The 14,548-nt window shown below is 32.7% G+C and overlaps 1 protein-coding gene across 1 annotated transcript in view; it reads left to right on the forward strand.

The window, feature by feature from the left end:
* The first annotated feature begins 260 nt into the window (after nucleotides 1–260).
* Nucleotides 261–14,548, forward strand: part of uif (sushi, von Willebrand factor type A, EGF and pentraxin domain-containing protein uif) — a 67,274-nt gene continuing 52,986 nt past the window's right edge. The window contains exon 1 of the mRNA XM_077432155.1: nucleotides 261–584. The gene's annotated coding sequence lies outside the window, so the exon portion shown is untranslated. The remainder of the gene's footprint in view (nucleotides 585–14,548) is intronic.

The raw sequence follows: 14,548 nt of genomic DNA on the forward strand, positions 1-14,548 counted from the left end.
GGTTGTAAATGCATTGTTAAAGGTTTGCCGAACAATGGATAGCACTGTGACTATCCTACCTCTAGTTATAAGATATCCTCAGTAGTTTTTTTACATATCTTCACTATACTGGGACGGCCTATTCATCCTCAAAACCGTTCTTGTTCTTCTTCTTGGGCCGATTGTACAGACGTAGGAGTGTGTGTACGTTTGTAGGCGCACCGGCACGCACAGCCGGCACTCGCTTACCTGTCGTATACAGGTTATTATAGAAAGACTTCAGTACGTACCTGTGCGGCCACTCGGCCAGTGTTGAGGTGGCATCGCCGCCGAGAGGAGCTCCGCAAGCTCCCACGAAATCGAGGGCGAACCTCCCTCATTCCGAAAACGGTTACCGACAACAAAACACCACCGACGGAATGGTGTATTGCGAGTTTTAATCCGACCAGTGTGCTTCTGTATGGTTCCCATCTAGGACAGGGTGCTAATTTCACCTGGGGGGGAAATTTTAATAACCAGTTGCTTGTTGTTGTTTCGTGCTTGGTGCTACAAACTCATTCCATCCTCACCCCTCGTTCTTTGGGACTGTCGAGGATATCGCACAGGTGAGTCGGTTCACGGGCGCGTGTTTACCTGAGCTGTCCGTCGTATTGTGTACTACAGCAGGATGTCTCGTCCTTTGAGCGCGTCATCTTGCTATAAATAAAACATTTCCTCGCTTTCCAAGTTTGTGACTGTAGTATACAATGCATGTATTATATTATATCTCCGGGGACGTAACTACACAAGTGCGGCTTTTTAGTGAGGGACTCTAGTGAAATAGGTCATTGTCTGAGTGACTAAATGTCATGGCCGTATAAAAAGCCTGTATCCACTTTAAAATTATGTTTACATCTCAATTAAATCTTTGCCTTAAAATTTTGCATTGCGTCTTTTGGTTAAAATGATTTCATATCATCATGTCATTTTTTAGAGAATTTTATAAGCAGGATTTTCCCCTTTTTTTTTTCTCATAAAAATGATTGTAAAAAAAGATTCGTCTAGAAAAGTATTAATATTCAATTTTACGACCACATAATATTTCAAATTATAGTTACATATATAGTTAAAACATACTTGAATGTACTATTCTGTAATTAAAATCCAGCATGTATTTGACATAATCTTTTAATTGTCGAAGAAATATATATGTATGTATGTATGTAATATGATACGCATAAGATTTTTTGTGATAATGTAAGGATTCCAGATTTGAATTGAGTAGAAATAAAATTTTACCTTGTTTAGGATTTGTGTAGGTATGTTTGTATATGTATGAATATTTCAATCAGAATTTTGATGTATTTGATTTTTTCTAGCTCCATTAGAAATTAGAATATCAATTTAATAGTATAGTATAGTATAAAATGTATAGGCTATTTAAAGAGCTTGTAGATATGTAGTTTGTTGATAAATTGATCAACTTTGAAAGTACCCATTTTAAATACTTCGCGGGAAAGTCTGATATATCACTTCTGCATGATATTGCTTTAATAATTAAAATATTTGCCACACCTTAACCGCTGTGAGTACAGCCGAATCATCGCCGATGATCCTCAACTTCAGCCGATGAAGCGATGTATGTAGTACGAGACTGGCAAATCAGGTTTCTTGAAATTCTCATTTAGGCCAGGGCCGGTTTTCGGTTTATTTCATACGAAAGATTGCGACCAAAAAGTATCACGGCATACGTTCAAGTTCATTAGTTTCCAGGATATGAAAGATATTCGAATAACTTTGTATAATTACGATCACAATCACGATTCGTGACTCACATACCGTGTTTCTTGTACCTACATATACATATATACATAGACAGTATCGTCATATTCTGCACGTTTTAATCGACACGTAATATGTATGTATGTATGTATGTGCATATCATCGGAATTATTTTAAGACTAAGCATTTAAGTAACACATTTGTCTACTTTCTTCTCCGGGTCATAGAGTAATAAGCATAAAATTTCTATGCGTCCATTTGAAATGTGCTATGGAGGTTGCGGCAACTCTTGGCGATCACTATCGACATTCATGTTCCATTTTATGAAAACGCTTTGGGCTACGAATACCTTAATAATTAATCGTCATAACATTTCCAAATCGTATTTTATTAATAATAATAACGCATAGTGACACACACTTACCTGTATATATAAGATCGTATCTCAATTGATGTATTGTAAATTGAACTTGTTTTTTTTTCATTGTAAATATTAAAAATTCTTAAACAGCTATAATTCTAAATTTGAAGCTTTCTCTTTTTGACGAATGATGTGAACGCGTAACTAATACCGTTTATCTGTGTGTGTTTTTTTTTATGAGCGCGAACTTAATGCGAAAATTATGCGATTGTTAACTAACTGTAAATAATTACTCTTACTCATTAGCGTTATGTGAAAAAAACATACCGTAAAAAACATAACTGAAAATCTAAAATTCGTCCTTTTGTCGAACGTCTGTAGTATCGTCAATTAAATATGAATTATGAAGTCAAATATAAATAGTTTTCGCACGCAAATCGCTCTGTGAATCTCCCCGCATTATTTTCGCTAGATTAGAAATCGCAAAAAATAACTATATTTTCCCTATTGTTATGACATTTTAGAATCCCATAGTCGTTAATACATAACGCCCTCTTTTTGTGCAAACAATACGAACGAGCAAAACTTCATAGCGCACACGTTTCAAAGACGTGAATTTATTTATTTATTTTAGTTATTTTTGGGTGTGTTACACGACCGAGAATAATAAGAAGAAGAATACCAATGACATGCTAAAATTCTAGTCACATTTCATCATAAGGAGCGAACGATTCGAAATTCTCGTGTGTCGGATCTCGCGATGTATACGCGTCGGAATTTTCGTTAAAGGCTTTTTTTTATAAATTAAACAATGAAAAAAAATGTATTAAATATGCGACGTCGTTCTTTGACGATTCGCAAAAAAATAATGACGATTATAAGTGACCGACTTTGGAAGGCGCGTTCGTCGTACTTTTTATCATTATAACAATTCAATACTTTCGACAAGTTTTTTCACGTGTATTATTTTCTTGAATGAATAATTTAAAATTCATATTAATTTTTTGATAATAAACCGAAATATTTGCCTCACATACAAATCGCATCAATGGGTTTCGCGCTCACTCGTGCGTAGAAGTCTTTTCGTGTACTTCGGAAAATATGTACATATGTACATACGTATGTAGTTTTTGTTATTTATGTATATATGTATGTACGTACTAATGATAATGATAATTTGGAAGATTTTAACCATTCATTATAGTGTTATTTTCAATAGTGTAATATGATTTTACCCATGCGTACATACATATCATTAACATAATGAGTGTTCAAAGTAGACGATCTGGGTTTTGCTGGCGTACCACCTCAGTATAATACCGATGTTGGTCGACGGCAACTGGAATGTTGCCTCTTTGTGGACCTTGAACTTTTGGGTCTCACCCACCCGTTATAAATGCCGTGATGGCTACTCGCCAAGAATATCCTCGTACGACCGATCCGTGGCCTATATCTTCGAATAATTCACACTAGTATTCGTGACGGTATGTTTCACGTATAAAATTTCTAAACAACAATGCTACATTTCTACTGAAGTATCTATGTAAATCTCGACGTTGAATAATTTTGTCATATTGTAATTGGAATTTTAGATGGCATTGTATGCTAATATCTCTGCGATGGAATTGAATCTCCGTGCAATATTGAAAAAATGCATATTTCATTCAAAAAAATGTTTTGTGTGCTATTATGACTGGATGCTTACTAGAGAAAATTGAATGCTGAATGAAAGTGGGAAGGAGTGTCTTTTTTTATATAATAAATGCAATTAGAAATTGAGAAGGTCAAAAAATATATGAAATTATTAAAATGAAGACATTGAAAATTTTTATGATTACTATTTTCCATTAATTTATTATCAACTGTTGACATTATCCTTAACTTTATGCTGTTGTTTTTTGTTAGAAAGATTCCATTTGAAAAATTAGACAAGATGAAAAAGATGTAGTGAAGATTCAATCTTCTTATAGGATATTTTATCAAAGAAGTTGACATAATAATTTATCAAATTTCTGAATGAACTTTTGTATAACAATATGTTACTAGAAAAAGCTTTCAATCTGACGCTGATATAGCAATTGGAATGAATAGAATTTTATCTCAATTCTGTGTGTACAAGTGCATTCCTTTTGGAATCTTACCTTTTCAAATCTACAGATTACAACACAAAATTCCTACCTTGAAAGCAACATCGGAGTCCCTTTTCTATTGTATTCACATCTGACAAAAGATTCAACGAATACAGGTATACCTACATATTAACGTGTATTTTTTCCCTCAATGAAAAAAATCTCATAAAACTATACGTTTTTCAACAATGCACAATCTTACTGGACAATTCTAAAAATGCGTATTAGCAATTACACGACAGTTATAGGGAATAGAACCGTAACGTTCATTGCGGTTTGGTTCGATTACTGGAACCATAAATAGACATAACATAACTGTTCCTCGAGATTGATACATTTGCATATAAAGTGCACTCGACCTACACCATTTCATTTTAATTTTAACACATTCGGGCAACATTCACCGTCGCGGCTGAAATTTCGCCATTGTTTATTATATTCGACAAATGCTTTCTTTAAAATTAACTATGCAACTATCGACGCGTCAGTCACCGCCTCGGTTAGTGTAAACTAAAAATTCTGCAATATTGATTGTTCAATTCAACGCAAGTCTCACGAAATTCAAAACGGCTCATCGCATTCATTGACGCACCTTTCGGCAAGATCTAAGGTTACGGCATAAATTTAATTTATCCGAAGACAATGCCAATTTGTTTATTTTTTTACTTTCACCTACTTTTACTCGAGCTGGTCGTGATTGATTTGCTGCTGTAAAGATGTATAATTCGAAAGTCGACCTTAATGTATACGAACGCTTTTAGACTTTGAATACTAGCCATGGCTCAAGTCCAATATTATGTTTATATAAAACAAAAAGATACATGAACACTTTTCTTATTTTGCAGGATCAAATCTGAATGTTGGTCGTGAAAATCATAAATCGTAATAATCAACCGCTTGTTTGAATTAAAATTTCAAAACAACGCGATTTACATTATTGTTTGCCGTATTCTTACGCGTTAATTAAACGTTAAGCGCAATGTCATTGTCTAAATTTTAATTGTGGTATTGAATAATAAATTCTTTTGGGTATTTGTAGCGTGAGAACTCATCTCGACAATGACAAAACGAATTCGCTGTGGAACGCCAGTATTATATTGGTTGACATAAAAGAGCTGACGATGTAATAATTCGCTATAACAGTGAGTACGAACTCCTTGTCGTCGAATCGAAACGCAAGAGGATGCTAATCGACATTTTTTTCGATTGCGGTTCAAAGCGGCACGTTTAGCAATGCCATTTTGTAACGTGTTAAAAGTTACGTGAGCGGCTAATCAAAGACGAACATCGAATTTGAACTCGGCGACCGCTTGCATAATTTACAAAAAAATATTTCCTATAGCGCTTATTCAATATACATGTATATATTATAATAATATGAAATGGAACCATCGTTTATATTAAAAATAAAAATGTATGGGAACAATTCTTACGAAAATTTTCATATTAAAATTGGTATAATATTGCTATACATATGTAGGTAGCTCTCTATTGAATATAATATCATTGTTGAAAGCTATTTAAGAATATTATTGAACGTTCCACTAGAATGCACATGAAAAGTATATATTGTAAGAGTATAGTTTCTAAATATAAAGTACAATGTGTATTCTGCAAAACTGATAAGATTTCACTTACTCAATTGTGTACCCGTGCTTTATTTTGCTTAGTAAAAACATTACATTATGTCTGTCATTGCATATTTTATATACATACCTATTATTGTAAACGGTCACGCTTTTGATTTTATTCGATCTGTAATCTTATCATTATGTGCGTTTATGACATCGATTTTCCGATGTGGGAAAAGCCATGCAATTACGCGTCGCATTGCGACTCCGAAAGGAAACTAAAGGACGCTCACTCCATGCGTAAAATCACCAGTTTTATGGAGAAAAGTGAAAACAGTACAAAATTTAGCATACGGTAGATCGATTGTGTTTGAGCAAAGAGGACGTAATTCATAGCTGTAAAACAATTAAAATTGGTTTATAGCTCTTGAGTCGTTAAGTAATGTATGAATATTCATTGGAATTCGTGTCGTTAGTTAAAATTTAATTAAGTGTATTATTCATAAGATTACGTAACTGCCTATATAAACTGTCTTGCTTGACGATCGATTTTTGATTTATTTTTTAATTGTAAAATTTCCATCTTACATGTGATATGGGAGTGTTGAATATGTGTATGTATGTCCATGTAGATATTATGCACTTTTCTCGGGTTTGTTGACTCCAGCTCGGTTAACAGTGAACGATTCGCTCGGTTGACCTAACCATAGCTAATTGCAAAATTCGCAATTAGCATTTCATACACAACGAACTGATAAACGGCCGGGGAGATAGATGGAGGAGGAGTGCAGCTGCATTTTAAATGCGTGCTCGTTGTTGAGAAATCTACCTCTTTCTCGGTTCGCCAACTGCGCGTTCGCGTTCGAATGCTAATTCGATATTTCACATTAAATAACTTAATATGTACGATGAACTATTTTACCGGTTGGTACGAACATCGTCGGCTTACACTGAGGGTGATTGCCCATTAATTTGAGGTCATCAAACTTGTTACGAGAAAAATTATATAATTTACCTATACAAATTCCCATTTAAGACGACTAGCTTTAGGGCCTGTAATTTAATTTATTTTTTCTTCGTAAAATCTTTAATTACATACATACACTTGTATGTATGTACATATATACATAATACTACATGATAGTCGATTCTAATATAACATGTATTTTATAGTATTATCAATAATGCATATAAAGACTGGTTGACAGACATGGACTTTGTATATTTATATACATATATATTTATATTTTAAATCACATCTGTCTTACTCTATGTCTATTTTATTATACACACCATTGCCTTTATATAGTATTCAAGTTTTTGAATTTGTTTTCTATAATTATAAAAATTAAATCACTATCATCCATTAAAGACGTATACTTTTACTACAATCTTGTCTTGGATTGACGTTAAGCTTTTAAGCAGACCTGTTTAATTTTAAACAATAAAAATAGTAAATATGTATGTATATGTAATCTAATATGTGAATCCACTTATTGATTCATAACGCATAGGCAATTTTTCTTAATTAATATGCACATAAATTATCAAAAGCTTCACGTAGGTGTGAGTAAAACCACATTAAAATCAAGGACAACGATGTGCATATTTATACAATTAATTTGAAAAACGAGAAAAAAAATAGCAATATGTACTCACTTACCAATCCTGTTTCGCACATTCGAATAAATATTACCGAAAATTTCAAACCTCGTCAGCTAATAAACTATAATAATATCGTAGTGGGCGTCTGATAAAGTAGGTGTCATAAGGAATTCCTCGTTCTAATGCAAAGTTGTCGCATAATGTATAATTAATCCGACATTCGTTGCAAGCCATCAGGTGGACCGGTCTATTACCTATGTATGTATTGCAAAAGTCGCGTAGAAAATTAGTTATTGTATTGTGCTATGCATTTTTATGAATCGACTGAGGGTAAAAAATGGTAGTGTAATATATTCGAAAGTTCATCATCGGCTCCAAACGGGTGTCCCGTTAACAGCCGGGTTTTCTCACGTGGAATTTTCGTGTGTGTGACATCGAAGACGTGCCTCTGATCAATTCTGGTACCCAAATGCATGGACGAGGTCGAATTCCGTAAGCCGGTTTTCCGGTACATCCTTACTTGTGAGACTGACTGCTCTCAATACGAATCGATTTTTTGTAATATTTACGCCACGTTGAAATTCGCTCCTCTCGCCTATTCATGCGATAAAAGAGACTCGAGAATATAAAATTTCACTTTTCGGTTCGGTTTGCCACGATTTCGTCCAAGTGTAACTCAATGATGCGTAACTGCTTCACGTTCTCTATGGTGTGTTAAATATGAATAAATGCTTTCTACGATGTATCGAAATGTCATTTGTGAAGTAACGCTATGATTCATATTTGTTCGATTGTGTGATCGAACCTACCTGTTTTCTTGATTGATATTTGGAATGCGGTGGGTGATGTGTTTACTGACTCATCTGACCTTTTCGTTTTGCTATGGTGCTCCTCTACAGTTTCATTCATGCGAATTTAAATGTGTTTAACATTTTCGGTTTGTAGGCATTTTAAATTTCCACAGTCGAGTTTTTTTTTCCAGTTGCGAAATTCTCGTTTCATTTACTTCGCCAACGGTTCAAACTGGGAGCGAGTTCCTTTTATAGAGTTGTGTGCCGAATTTGGAAGACCGGAAGTCTGTTTATACATAAAATTATTTCACACAACTGTTAAATAAACATTAAAATATGATCCGAAGTTCAATCTTGTTTGAATTATTATTACGAACTTCAATATGTTTGCTTATAAATAAATTGCAGTAAATGTAAATTTACTTAGAGCTCAACAAAACAGAGTTTGTAGGTTCATATAAAAATATGTATTGGATTATTGCGTAAGTTCGTGCTGGATTTATATGCATGGCGATATGGGCTTTTTAACGGTAAACATGCACAAACTTATGCTTATACTTAGCACCAAATACATACATATATGTAAGTAATAATATAGATATTTATTTTTTTTAAAAACGGGAGCAATCAGCACTACAGCAGATGTAATATTGATACCAAAAAAGTTTCTAAAAATAACTATCAATAATGTAAAATAAAAATCATTGAATAGTAGTATATATGGGATATACATATGTATGTATCTACAATGTACATACATATCCAATGCAATGTACCCATATCTACTATTATATTGTACTGTACTATAAATTGTACATATGTATTACTAATAAATATGATCAAACAATAAAAATTTAAAGCCAGAAAAGTAACAACAAAATGGATCAACACGACGGGAATATTGGTAAATGAAGAGCAATATTTTACTTATGTTTATAAAGAGGAATTATAGGAATAGTTGGTACATAGAATAGGGATTAATGTGAAAAAATGAAGGATTACGGAGATATCTGGCTGGACATTGAAATAAGGTCTTACGTAATAAATTAGGATATTCAGTTATATTATTCAAAAGCTTAAATAAAAAACATAATCATCAATCGCATGTACATACATAAATATATGCTTAGCAGTGATTCATCAGCATTATTTTAATAATGCTTTGATATTGGGCTAACCATAATATAAATTTAGACATATGCTGTTTTTAAAAACAGATGAAAATTAAACAAAAACTCACCTCATCTTGTTATAGATAATAAAAAGTAAAAACAATGTATATTTATGATAAGAGTTTTACATATTATGGTCATTTATAGGATTTTGTACAAAATTTCAGATGCACTGACTGTTAGTCACTAGCTAACTAACTGTTATTGTTTCAAAGCGTCTCTCTTACTCTATTAAACGTTAAATATTATTTCTATTCGAAAGATAGTATCAATTTTCTTTCGACAGTTTTTCTTGTCGTCGTAACCGCTTATACATCCATATGTATATGTATCGCGATTGGATGTTGTGCTACGTCAAAAAGTGATCATTTTCCATACATGAACTTTACAGTTCTTAAGCGCAAGTTCAGTGCCCTTCCGATTGCATTACGACCACATTTATTACACATTCGTCTGAATGAACAAGTAAACACACTCGTATCGAGTCGTAAACGCAATTTCAGTAATGTAGAGCAGTTAATACAGACGTCTGGGCGCCACTTGGCGACACGGTCAAATTTTCTAGGTCAAGAGCGACCTGTACACATACAAATATGTTTTTGTCACGCGTGGAAAAATCACACGTCGGAAAATCTTCCCAGCAGCCTAACGAGCGCGTAAAGACGTCCGGTCATTTCAAATCGTCCTTCACCATTCAAATGGACTCCAGGCGTTGTGCAACCGTCGTGTGTGTGTGTGTTAATTGTCAACAAAGGCCAACGAACAAATTAAGGATAACGACTAACTGTGAACGGCTATCGTTCGCTATCGGGCGGGGCTTAACGGTTCGCCGATTCGAATTGGCTGAATTAGTATAGGCAGTCGGTGTCAAGAATTCGAGCTCGAAAGTGGACGAACGTCACCGTTTTGTGAAAATTCAATCGATGGCACTTTCGTGAGTGTCATCGTAGGTAGAAAGTGCCGTATTGCAATGTCACTTGGTGCACGCAATTGACTTTCGTTCGGACGATTGCCAAATACACTTGTCCCTTCGTTTGTGTTGTTCAGTAGTTGTTGGGCTGTTCGGTAGCTAGGTACTATTTGTTACTCGTTTGATATACTTGCATGTATATTGTCGTTCGTTTACCATCAGTTTTGTCGTGTAAGTACCTGTCAACATTTTTAATTAATCACTTAACAGCTTAAAATATATTTAGTATACATATTTATATTGTATAAAGATTCATAACGTGTTAGATTTAACTTATCAAAGTGAACCTGTATAATACAAAGTGATATTTAAAAAATAAACAATCAAAATTATAATTATTTTGAATCATAATACCTTTAAAAAAAGCTCATCAAAGTGAACCTTTGTTAACTTTCAATGAACTTTTATGAGCTTAAAATTTTTGAGGAACTGCATGTCTGGTTCTAAAAGTGTAAATTTTGAAATTTATTCTTATTTGAGACATTCGAAATCAATTAATCAATGTTTTTATATTATCTTTTATATCTTTAATTGATCAAAATAGGTTCATTTTTTTATAAATCAAAAGTTTCAATTCACTCCTGTATGTATTCATATATGCACCATTACAATATGACTTATATGTAAACTCATAGTGAAAAAATCATCGCAAAATTCGGTCAACCGGATGTGGAAGCTTACTTTGAATCACAGTTAACTTGTGTTCACTTTTCCGTACAATTCGATTTTTTCACATATTAACATTTTACATACAAGAAATCGTTTTGAATTAATTTTTAGATTGATCTACAATCGCACTAGTGCGAATTCAGACCAGCGGCAAATTTTCATTGTTTCTGTCAAAATTATCGTTTAATATTGTTTATCTTGTACCGCTCTAGTAATTGAATAAATACGCACGTATAATACGCCAAAAAAAAAATATACGAAAATTGCCTAATTGAAGACCCGATTCGCTTATTTGCGTTGATAAATTGCCGATAGCACTATGTACAAGTTTCTTCAAAATTTGTTAGAAATATTCAGTCGAATCTAGTTTTTTATACCGGTCCATATAAGACGTAGGGTTACGTCCGTCTTTATAACGAGCTTTGAAGTTGTTACGTGGCACTCGAAGAATGGATCGATAAAACCTTCCTCTTATCCCAGTTATAACGGTATCTAATTCATAGCATTACTTTTTATGAAAGATAATCCGTGGGCGGTCATTTCAATCATCGTACAATGCATTTGAATATGATTACAGCCACACTGTTATTCTATATACATATGTATATAAATGGCTCATATTAAAATTATACGAGTATTATTATATCATATATGTAACTAGGTATACGTATGTATGTAACGTTGATAGGAAGGCAAAATAAGTACCTTTTGTTGATTGATGAAGTTCAACTATCTCAATTTCTATAATAATAATAGTCTAAAATTATTATGATTTTTTACTTCTTTATATCGAATTGTAACGCATTTGTTCCATTACATACATATATTCGCAGGCAGATAAAATATGAATCGCGTGAGTGTGTCGTTGAAATAATTGTTCTTTTGATGGATGTTCATTGATCCTTTTGTGTATTTGTCAGTACCGTTTATTCCGCGCTAAACGTAAATACATAATAGTATTAATTTACCGTTTACTAACCACTTAAATAGCAATTTTGCCGTTATTAACCGTTTCTGGGTCAAGTTTTGCCACAAACAGCGCCGAAGATGCTGAAAACAATATTAATAACTTCAACAAATAATATTCGTATTCGATACGAAAGCGAATTATCCTATTCGACCCATCTCGAGAGTTAATGCTGAATTTAATTCGTTGTAATTACTATTCACGTTACGAGCCAAAAGTACAAATATGCAAATTGAACGATCGTGAGATGTGGGTTTTTTTGTCTGCCCACTCGTTCATATTTTCCGCATACTTTTCGTTATGTGTAAAAAGCGTGAAAATACATTTTGTAGATAATTTTAGGGTCACGGTCGTCATCTTTCGATTTGAGAATAAATTACTTTTCCTTGTCGATCTTTTATAACTAGATAATAAAAGAATAGTCAAATCGATTACACAATGTGTATATAATATTATTTACAAATTTAAATATTATATACATGTAAACAACATCGCATCAAATATCTTTTCATCATACAATCTCCAATAGGCAACAGGAAACCAATGAAAAATACCTTCCATACTAACGCAACAATTAGTGTATTCAAATCATTAATTTTAGGACATCTTCACATTTCATTTTGATTTCGTAATGCATTTCATTGTTCACAATACTTCTAAGGTCTATTAAACATAGTTACTGATTCTGTTCCTTATTTATTTTTTTAAATTTATATTATTGTTATATTTTAATATTAGTGTATATGACATAGGAATAAAACCCATTTACAATTCTAAAAAATGTTCATAATTCATTTAATACATAATATTTAAACTAAATACTATTTAAAGTAGACGATCTAAAGCAGATTATATTTTAAGGAGTGTATTGGACATCCTCACTGAATTAAAGTTTTTATTTTTAAGATATTTTCTTCATCATTTTAGGTTAAATTTTACATTTCGTTTCGTACTTTATTTTATATAGACAATACCTTATCAAAGCAAAATTCCTTAAATGTAGATATGTACATCGAAATTGTATGAAGTAATAATTCTTTGAATTTTTGATGTACTTAATAAAGGTAACTATGGTTTTAAGTTGAAGATAAGGTAAAGACATTTAGATAAAGGCAGGTAGCAAAATTGAGAAACTTAAAAAAAAAAACATTAAATATAAATGCCTTTTATAAAAGTCATTCAAATAATGATTGTAAACGAATGCTCTGTTGCAATCTTAGTATCGAGGAAAAAATCTATGACACATAATACAGATTGATATAATTCTTTAATTTTCTTGTGATCACACAATTTTGAAATCGTTTTTTTTTTCATAATTAATAGTGAGTTTGCGAGTCAAATTCATCTTATGAAAGAATGTGGTCATTTCTAAAATATAATATGAATTATCTACGAGAAAAATTATCAAATGAGAAATTTCTATTTGAGCAGGTGTTTCTAAATCGGCTTTGGAGCTTTTCGGCGATTTGATTTACGCGGTAACAGCCTCGATTGTAATTTATGAAACAGTAGGCGACGCACTTAACCACGCTTTCACTGATTATATGCATGGAAAATTGCGCAAGTGGCATTTTTTTTCTACTCGAAATATAATCCTATCGATTTTCGTCTCGGAAAATCACTATATTACATAAAATAAATTAAAACTAAAAATTTCGCGGAGGTGCGATCGACTATCATTACCATCAACCACCACAACCGCAGTCGACATCATCATCATTATCACGGGTCTTCGTTGATAGTTGAATGCGAAACTTGACGTTTACAAACGGCAAAACGTAACGGAAACGTTTCGATACCGTTTCAGTTTTATTAAAGTATGATTTTTTGTAGTTATTTAAATCATTTGTAATTTAAATCATACATACATGTCTTGGTCGTAGTAGATGCCGGGTCGCTCACGTGTTTTATTTGCCATATTATGAAATTGCTAAAAATGAACCCATTGTGCGTGATTTTCGAGATTGATCGAATCAACCGTAACAATTCGTGTCGCCATTGTGGATTTTGCTGTTTCAGCGCAACTCTCTTATCTCGAAAATTGTTTAACTGACTGTTGATTCTCACTCGATTTCCCACGACTTATTGCTAATTGAGAAATGCGCGCCTGTGTGAAGTTTTAATTTTGCATAATGCGTTTGTGTAATAATTGCTATTTGATTCGCAATTATTTCGGGGCGTGCGTGTGTTTGTTTCTGCATAGTCCCACTTAAGCCGAATTACCGGAAAATTTGTGACACAATCCACTATTGTATACTATCGAGGTGCATATATAAACATAATCTTTATCTTATCCCCAACGTGATCGTCTTTAAATTTATTCACTCCCTTGTTTTTAATTGGTGTGCTCCCATTTGTTAATCCATTATGTATTTATTTTTAATTTAAATATATTAAAATATACTAAAAAAATCAATATTATGATAGTTGTGTCACTTTTGTATACACAATTGACTAAATTAATAAACATATATGCAAAGCTATTTCTCACTTTCCATTTTATTATTATTATATAAATAATACGAAATATTCAAATCTGTCTAAATTTAAATTGATTCAAGGTTAAATTTTAC

This window comes from Arctopsyche grandis, chromosome 6 (assembly GCF_051622035.1).
Source record: "Arctopsyche grandis isolate Sample6627 chromosome 6, ASM5162203v2, whole genome shotgun sequence".
In the NCBI taxonomy this organism is placed as follows: Eukaryota; Metazoa; Arthropoda; class Insecta; order Trichoptera; family Hydropsychidae; genus Arctopsyche; species Arctopsyche grandis.